Source organism: Marmota monax, unplaced genomic scaffold, assembly GCF_021218885.2.
Source record: "Marmota monax isolate L192 unplaced genomic scaffold, Marmota_monax_Labrador192_F-V1.1 WCK01_AAM20220418_F8-fsc00001, whole genome shotgun sequence".
NCBI lineage: Eukaryota > Metazoa > Chordata > Mammalia > Rodentia > Sciuridae > Marmota > Marmota monax.
In genome coordinates, this window is record NW_026693777.1 from 54773031 (window position 1) to 54780806 (window position 7776).

General features: G+C 38.9%; 1 pseudogene; it reads right to left on the reverse strand.

Annotated features, from left to right (window-relative positions):
- Positions 1 to 5271: 5271 nt before the first annotated feature.
- Positions 5272 to 6347, reverse strand: LOC124104092 (interferon-stimulated 20 kDa exonuclease-like 2; annotated as a pseudogene).
- Between the last annotated feature and the right edge of the window lie 1429 nt (positions 6348 to 7776).

A 7776-nucleotide genomic window follows, 5' to 3' on the forward strand; every position in this document is an offset into this window, starting at 1 on the left:
CCTCTTTTCATCTAAATAAATAAAAAAACACACACATATTTCACTAGTGAATTATAGATAATTTGGTCAATTTTATCCCTCAGTTCTTTTTCATTCCTTCCCATCCTCTTCTTCCCCTTGATGCTCTATCTCTACTGATTTCTCTTCTATTTTTGTGAGTTTTCTTTTATTCTTTTTTCTATCTTCCACATGTGAGAGGTAAACATTTGACCCTTGATTTTCTGAGTCTTGCTTTTCACTAAGCATGATGGTCTCTAGTTTCATCCATTTACCTCTGTATGACTGAGCAGAAATCCATTGTGTATATACCCCACATTTTCTCTATCCATTCATCTGTTGGCAGACATCTAGGCTGGTTCCGTAACTTGACTATTGTGAATTGTGCTGCTATAAACGTTGGTATGCATGCATCAGTATATTATGCTGATTGCTGATTTCAGTTCTTTTGGGTAAATATCAAGGGATGGCATATCTACATCATATGGTGGTTACATTCCTAGTATTTTTTTTTTTTTTTGGTACAAGAGATTGAACCCAGGGGCACTTAACAATTGAGTCACATCTCCAGCCCTCTTTTTTGTTTTGTTTTGTTTTATTTTGATGTAGGCTGTCACTAAATTGCTTAGGTTCTCACTAAGTTGCTGAGACTGGCTTTGAACTTGAGATCCTCCTGCCTGAGTTTCCTAAGCCTTTAGGATTACAGGTGGGTGCTACCACATCTGGCCATTCCTAGATCCAGAATGACTTCCATAGTGGTTGTACTAATTTGCAGTCCCACCAACAATGTGTAATCATTCCTTTCTCTCCATATCCTCACCAGTATTTATTATTGTTTATATTCTTGATAGTTGCCATAATAAGCAGAGTGAGATGAAATTTCAGTGTAGTTTTGATTTACATATCCCAGACCACTAATGCTCTGGAACATTTCCCACATATTTTGACCATTTGTATTTATTCTTTTCAGGAATGTCTGCTTAATTTGCCTAGTTATTGATTAGGTTTTTGGTATTTTTTAATATTTGCTAAGAATTGCTTTGTGGCATAATATATGGTCTATTTCAGAGACAGATCCATGTGCTGAGAAGAAAGTGTATTTGCTTATTGAAGGAAGAAATATTCTATATATGTCAGTTAAATCTGTTATTGATTGTATTATTGAATTGTATAGTTTCTTTGTTCAGCTTTTGTTTGGAAGATCTATCTAGTAATGAAAGAGGTGTGTTAAAGTCACCCAAAATTATTGTGTGGTAGTCTATTTGACTCTTGAACTCAAGAAGAGTTTGTTTGATGAAGATAGATGCCCCATTGTTTGGGGCATATATATTTATAATTGTTAAGTCTTGTTGGTGTATGGTTCCCTTGAGAAGTATGTAGTGTCCTTCTTTATCCAATTTGATTGGCTTTAGCTAGAATTCTACTTTATTTGGTATGAGGATGGAAACCCCTGCTTGCTTCCACAGTCCATGTGAGTGGTGGTATTTCCCAACCATTCACCTTCAGTCTGTGGATATCTTTTCCTATGAGATGAGTCTCTTAGAGGCAGCATATTGTTGGGTCCTTTTTTTTTAAAAAAAAAAATATCCAATCTGCTAGTCTGTGTCTTTTGATTGGTGAGTTTTGGTCATTAACATGCATGGTTATTATTGAGACATGATTTGTATTCCCAGCCATTTTTGTTTATTTTTGGTATTTAACATGACTTGGTTTCTCCTCTGATTAGATTTTCCTTTAGCATAATACCTCCCTTTACTGATTTTCATCATTGTTTTTCATTTTCTCTTTGTGGCATATGTTGTTGAGATGTTCTCTAGTGCAGCCTTTCTAGTTGTAAATTCTTTTAACTTTTGTTTATTATGGAAGGTTTTTATTTCATCATCAAATCTAAAGCTTAACTTTGCTGGATATAATATTTTTGATTGTCATCCATTTTCTTTCAGAGCTTGGTATATGTTGTTCCATGATCTCCCGATTTTGAGGGTCTGGGTTGAAAAATCTGCTGATACACAAATTGGTCTCCCCCTATATGTGATCTGATTTCTCTCTCTTGCAGCTTTTAAGATTCTATCCTTATTCTGTATCCTAGGCATTTTCATTATAATGTGCCTTGGTGTACATCTGCTGTAATTTTGTACATTTGGTGTCCTGTAAACCTCTTGTATTTGGTTTTCCAATTCGTTCTTCAGGCTTGGGAAATTTTCTGACATTATCTCATTGAAGAGATTGTACATTCCTTTGGTTTGAAACTCTGTGCCTTCCTCTATTCCATAACTCTTGGATTTGGTCTTCTGATGCTGTCCCATAAGTCTTGGATGTTCTGTTCATGATTTCTTACTATCTTTACTGTGTGATCAACTTTATTTTCCAGATTGTATATTTTGTCTTCATTATCTGACGTTTTTTCTTCCAAGTGATCTATTCTGTTGGTTATGCTTTCTATTGAGATTTTTACTTGGTTTATTGTATCCCTCATTTTAAGGAATTTTTACTGTTTTTTTTTTCAGAGTCTCTATTTGTTTCGACTTTATCTTTTGCTACCTGTTTTTGCTCTCTTATCCTTGTTGGAATGATCAATTTTTGCCTGGCAATGTATTTGCTCATTTAGTTCATTCTTTATTTCACAGATCATTTTAATTATGAACCTTCTGAACTCTTTCCCTGAAATTTCATCAAGTTCGCTGTCCATGGGTTCTGTTATTATAGTGTCCTGGTTTGTTTGCGGCATTTTCCTCCCTTGTTTTTTCTACGTGTCTTCCTTTCTTAGAGTGTGGATCCTGGACCTGGGTCCCAGGCCAGTCAGTGAGGGCAGACCTGGTCTGGGTCTGAGATCCCACGGTAGTCGGACGGTTGAAAGGGTAGTCCATGGCGGAGGCCAGGCTCCTGTGGGTGTCTGCTGGTGGCGGTGGGGACCTCCTCAGTTCTTTGTTTCTTAAGAAACAGTTTTGTGGTTGTTGTTGTTTGTTTTGTTTTGTTTTGGCCAGCTTATTAAGTTATTCTATGATTTTCTTTTAAAGTTTATGTGTGTGTATGTGTGTGTGTGCATGTGTGTATACACACTTTGTTATTATTATGCCTGTGTCAGGATTTTATATCAAAACTATGCTGAGAAAAAGAAAAGTATTTTTAGAGTATTCACTCTTTTAAAACAAATTTCTTGAAGAGATGTTTAAGATGACACAATTTATTTCTTAAATGTTTACTTGGATCTCAAAGCTATGCGGACCTTCTTGAATTTCTTGGTGGTAAGATATTTACACATTCTATAGACTATAAATTATTCAAATTTTATTTTATTCTTGATAAGCTTTTATAGATTTTCTTTGTCAATAACTTTTCAGTTCTCAAATCTATTGGTATATGTTTGTTCATAATATATTCTCCCATTTATTTAATGTCAATAAGATCTCTAATGAAGTTGTACATTACTTAGCTTTTTATCACTGTGGCCAACTTATCTGACAATAACAATTGAGATGCATAAAGATTTATTTTGGTTTGTGGATTCAAATGTCTCAGTCCATGGTAAACAACTCCATTGGTCTGGCCCTGAGGTGAGGCAGAATGTCATGGTGAAAGGCATGGCAAAGAAAATTTGCTTGTGTTATGGCAGCTAGGAAGTGGACAGAAAGAGAGAAGGGGCTGGGGAGAAGATAAACCCTTCCAGGGAACACCCCCAGTGATATATTTTTAACTAGGACCCATCCTGCAGTTATTCATTCAACCATCAGTGGACTACTCTATCATATGGTTTCATCTTCTGAACATCATGCCCTCATGATCCAATCATTGTCTAAAAGCTCACCTCTGAACCTTGCTGCATTGGGGATTATTGTGATTTGGATACAAGGTGTCCTTCAAAAGCTCTTATGTTGATGCAGGGATGTTTGGAGGTGAAAAGGTTGGACTGTGAGAACTGTAAACTCATCCATTCATCCTAGATTGAATAGATAACTGAGTGGTAACCATAAACAGGTGTGGTTGAAGGGAGTGATTCACTAGGGGTGTGCCCTGGAAGGGTTCATCTTCCTATGGCCCTTCTTCTTCATAATGAACTTAGCCTCTGAAACCATGCACCAAAATAAACTTTCTCTGCTCTAAGTTTTCCTTGAAAGGTATTTTGTTTACAGTGACAAAAGTCTAACACAGGGGGCTGAAGTTGTGGCTCAGTGGTAGAGCACTTGCCTGGCATGTGTGAGATGCTGGGTTTGATCCTCAGCACCATGTATAAATAAAATAAAAAATCCATTGACAACTTAAAAATATTTTTTAAAAAGTCTGATTAACACAGGAACTAGTATCAAGAAGTGAGGTTATTGCTGTGACTAATATGACTATGTATTTCAAAATCCTTTGAAATTGGTTTGGAAATGTTTGGAGGTGCAAGCTGGAGAAGTTTTAGAAGGTTGTAAACTGATCTTTTTTTTCCATTATAAAAATTAATCAAAGAAATCATTTAAGTTTTAGGGGCTTGTTTTAGCAAGGTAAAAAATTAAAAACAAACAAACAACCCCCCCAATCAAAATAAATAAATAAATAAAACCATGTAAATTCATTTTAAACCTCCCAAGTAGAACCTAAATTAAATAAAGCCTCTATTATTCTAGGCAAGAAACTACTTTTCTAAATCAGAAAAGTTGATTTCTAAGCTACACTCTTACCTCACTGCCTTATAATCTTAAGAATAAAACTTCACTAATAGTGGCTCCTCTGAAGTTGGCAGGTTGTATACTGGCAGGCTGTATGCAGATTCTGAGCCAAAAGCAGACTATGGGATAAGTAACATGACCATACAATTCATTATCCAATCAAGACACTTTTGAAAGTGAAAGGATGCTGTTATTTACTTGAGAATTAAAAAATGCTGAGTCCCAGTTACTCAGAAAGCTCAAGTAGGAGAATTGCTTAAGTGAATGAGGTTGAGGCCAACCTGGGTAACAACTCCACACACCTGTCTCCAAAAAACAAGAGATGTATGACCACCTTACTGGTAAGGCAATGTGGGAAACTACATTTCCCAGTATGCTCTGCCCTGGAAATCAAAAACATTTGTCTGGCACAAAGCACCCTGGGATCGGTGGCTAGCACAATTTAAGATAAGGGATCTAGGCCTGTATTCTGACATGAAGGCTTCCCCGTTTCATGTGACACTTAACCAGATACAGGACACAAGAACTGAGGTGAAATTTCAATGGATATTGGGTCTGGCATAGAGTCTGTCTCCCCAATAAGTCTAGTTTCCACAGGTTTGAAGCTGGTAGAGCCATCCTTTGGTCAACTGCCCTGTTTCTCCTGGGTGCTTCCTTTGTCTCCCCACAGCTGCTTGTTTTTCAGGGTATTCTGGGCCAGATATTGCTCCCACTCAACTTCAACCAACTTGTACAGCTCCATGGTGGCCTGGGCATCTTCCACAGGGGAATGTCTGCTTTCCCTGATCTGTATGTCCTGGTGTAGCAGCTGTTTGGTGAGGTGCTTCAGAGACATGGTGGCATTCTCCAGGTAGCTGGCCTTTTGGTTGGGGTGGGCATTTGGGAAGTGTCCCAGGTGAGGAATTTGGTGTGAAAGTACTACAGGGCTTTTAAGTCTTTGTGGATGGCATGCCCCACCATTATCTTCCCCAAGATTATCTTCAAGATCTGGCTCCAAGCAATCCTGAACAGTGTAACATTCACCATGTACTTCTTACAGATACTGCTCCATTTGGTCTGGTAGTCCACAATGTGGCAGGGGGAAGGATGTACTTGTCATAAAGCACATCTCCATTGTACTACATCGAGGCAAGGAACTAACATGCCCTTTGGGTCCTGTCCCTGTCATTTCAGAGTCAATTGCCATCATCTTCCCTGGCAAATTCTGGGATGCTCCAGAACACTTATCCTCTGAGAGAGCTCTAGTGGAATTCTATGTAGCATTGTTCTAAGGAGTGTTCTTCTGGGAGCAAGTTGGGTGGCTCTTAATCTTTGGAAGGGGACTCTAGTACTCCCCCAGCAAATCTACTTGAGCTAAAGCAGAATTAGCCTTCTTTGAAGGGGCAGGGGTCAGTCGAGACTCTGCAGCTTTCTTGTCTAGGGACAACCCTGGTGCATTCCTGGGTACAGCTGTCTTCTTTTTTGAAAGGGAAGGGATCTTCCAAGTGCCGTCCACTCTCACATTCCCCCCTGCTTTTTTTTTGCATGTTCTGAGTGCAACTTAGGCACCTTGCTAGAGGTCTACTTCTTTTTATTGAGAATGTTCCTCTGTTTCAAGAGCCACCACTTTTTAACAAAAATTTTTTGATGCTTGATATTTCCTTCTAAAGCCTTTTTGGGTGGAGACTCCCCAAAATCCAGATTCAGGAGTATGGTAGACATGAGGACAGTGGATGATGGGAGAGCAGTAGGGAAGAGAGGCTCATGGATAGGAAGAGGATGATGATGAAACACATTGTCCAACATGTAAAGGTCGTCAGGAATCCTGGGGAAGAAAGTGGTAACTGTACCCATTGGCCTAGGGGAAAAAATGAGATAAGACCAATCTCTGTGGGATTTAAGAGAGGGAAGACATCAAAACAGCTTCTCAGAGGGGAAATAAAACTTTACCATTAAATGATGGAAAGAGTACTGGTATGAGCCAGGAAGCCCCACAATTCACCACCTGCGTGATATTAGTAATGTCTTTCACCTCTTTAGGTCTCAGTCTCATATGTAAAATGAAAGGGCTAGGCTTAGTGGGCAGTGCTTAGCATGATGAAGGCCCTAGGTTCCATCTACAGCATCAAAGAAAAAGAAGGACCCAAAGAGCCTGTCAAGTTTGAAGCCCAACATCCAAGAAGCTAGAACAGGTGAGCTTTGTAAACTGACTAGAAAGAGAATGTCTAATATGCTCAAAAGCAGTGAGGAGTATGGCACAGGTGACAACTGAGTCATGGACTCATGAATAGAGACACAAATCCAAGCACTCCTCTCCCTTAGATCCACTTGGTTGGGAGGTAATCTCTACATGTATCTCACTAAAATCCTCCCAGTCAAGACCTTTGATACCACATGCCAGAGGTGCTGGGTAGCAGGGAATTAACAATCAAGACAGCCTACCTCAGCAATCACATTTGACCTACTCCAGGTAAGGACTGTCCCCACATGCCACATGCATATCTCCAAGATGGGCCCCACTAGGAACAGTAAACTGATCTTAAAGGACAATTCTAGTGGGAGCCCAGAAGACCAGAATGCCAATAAGGATGAAGAAAATAAAGACTGATCACAAGGTTTCAGAACAGAACAGGAGTTTGATCAGGACTTGGAATAGATGCCATTTGTGATATATTCTGACAAAGAACTTGTCTACATCTTCTGAGGACATGGAAATTTAAAGGTGATACACTAACTTATCTGGAAGAGGAAATTTCAAGGTAGCTCAGCATTTATGTGGTGGCGTGGATACTGCTATCAGCTTTTAGCCAGGTTTACTGTGATAATGAGGAGCAGAAGAAGAGAATAACAATTTTAAAAACTTGCAGTTGGGGTCAGAAAAAATATCTGTAAACTTGGGACAAGGAAGGTATGATTGTTAAAGAAATTATAGTCACTAAAATTATGAAAAGTGGTTTATACAGAGATAGTAGGAAAAATGCTTTATGGTCATCTCATTCTTTGGCAATATCACAAGCATAGCAGGCTCAAGGTTGTAAAGATAAAAATTCCACTGAGAAGACTGTGCTTAGGAAGTTGTTTCAGCATACTCAGCCATCTAGGTACTCAGAGGCTGCTACAGCCATGATCCAAGAAGGCCCAGCTTCTGCAT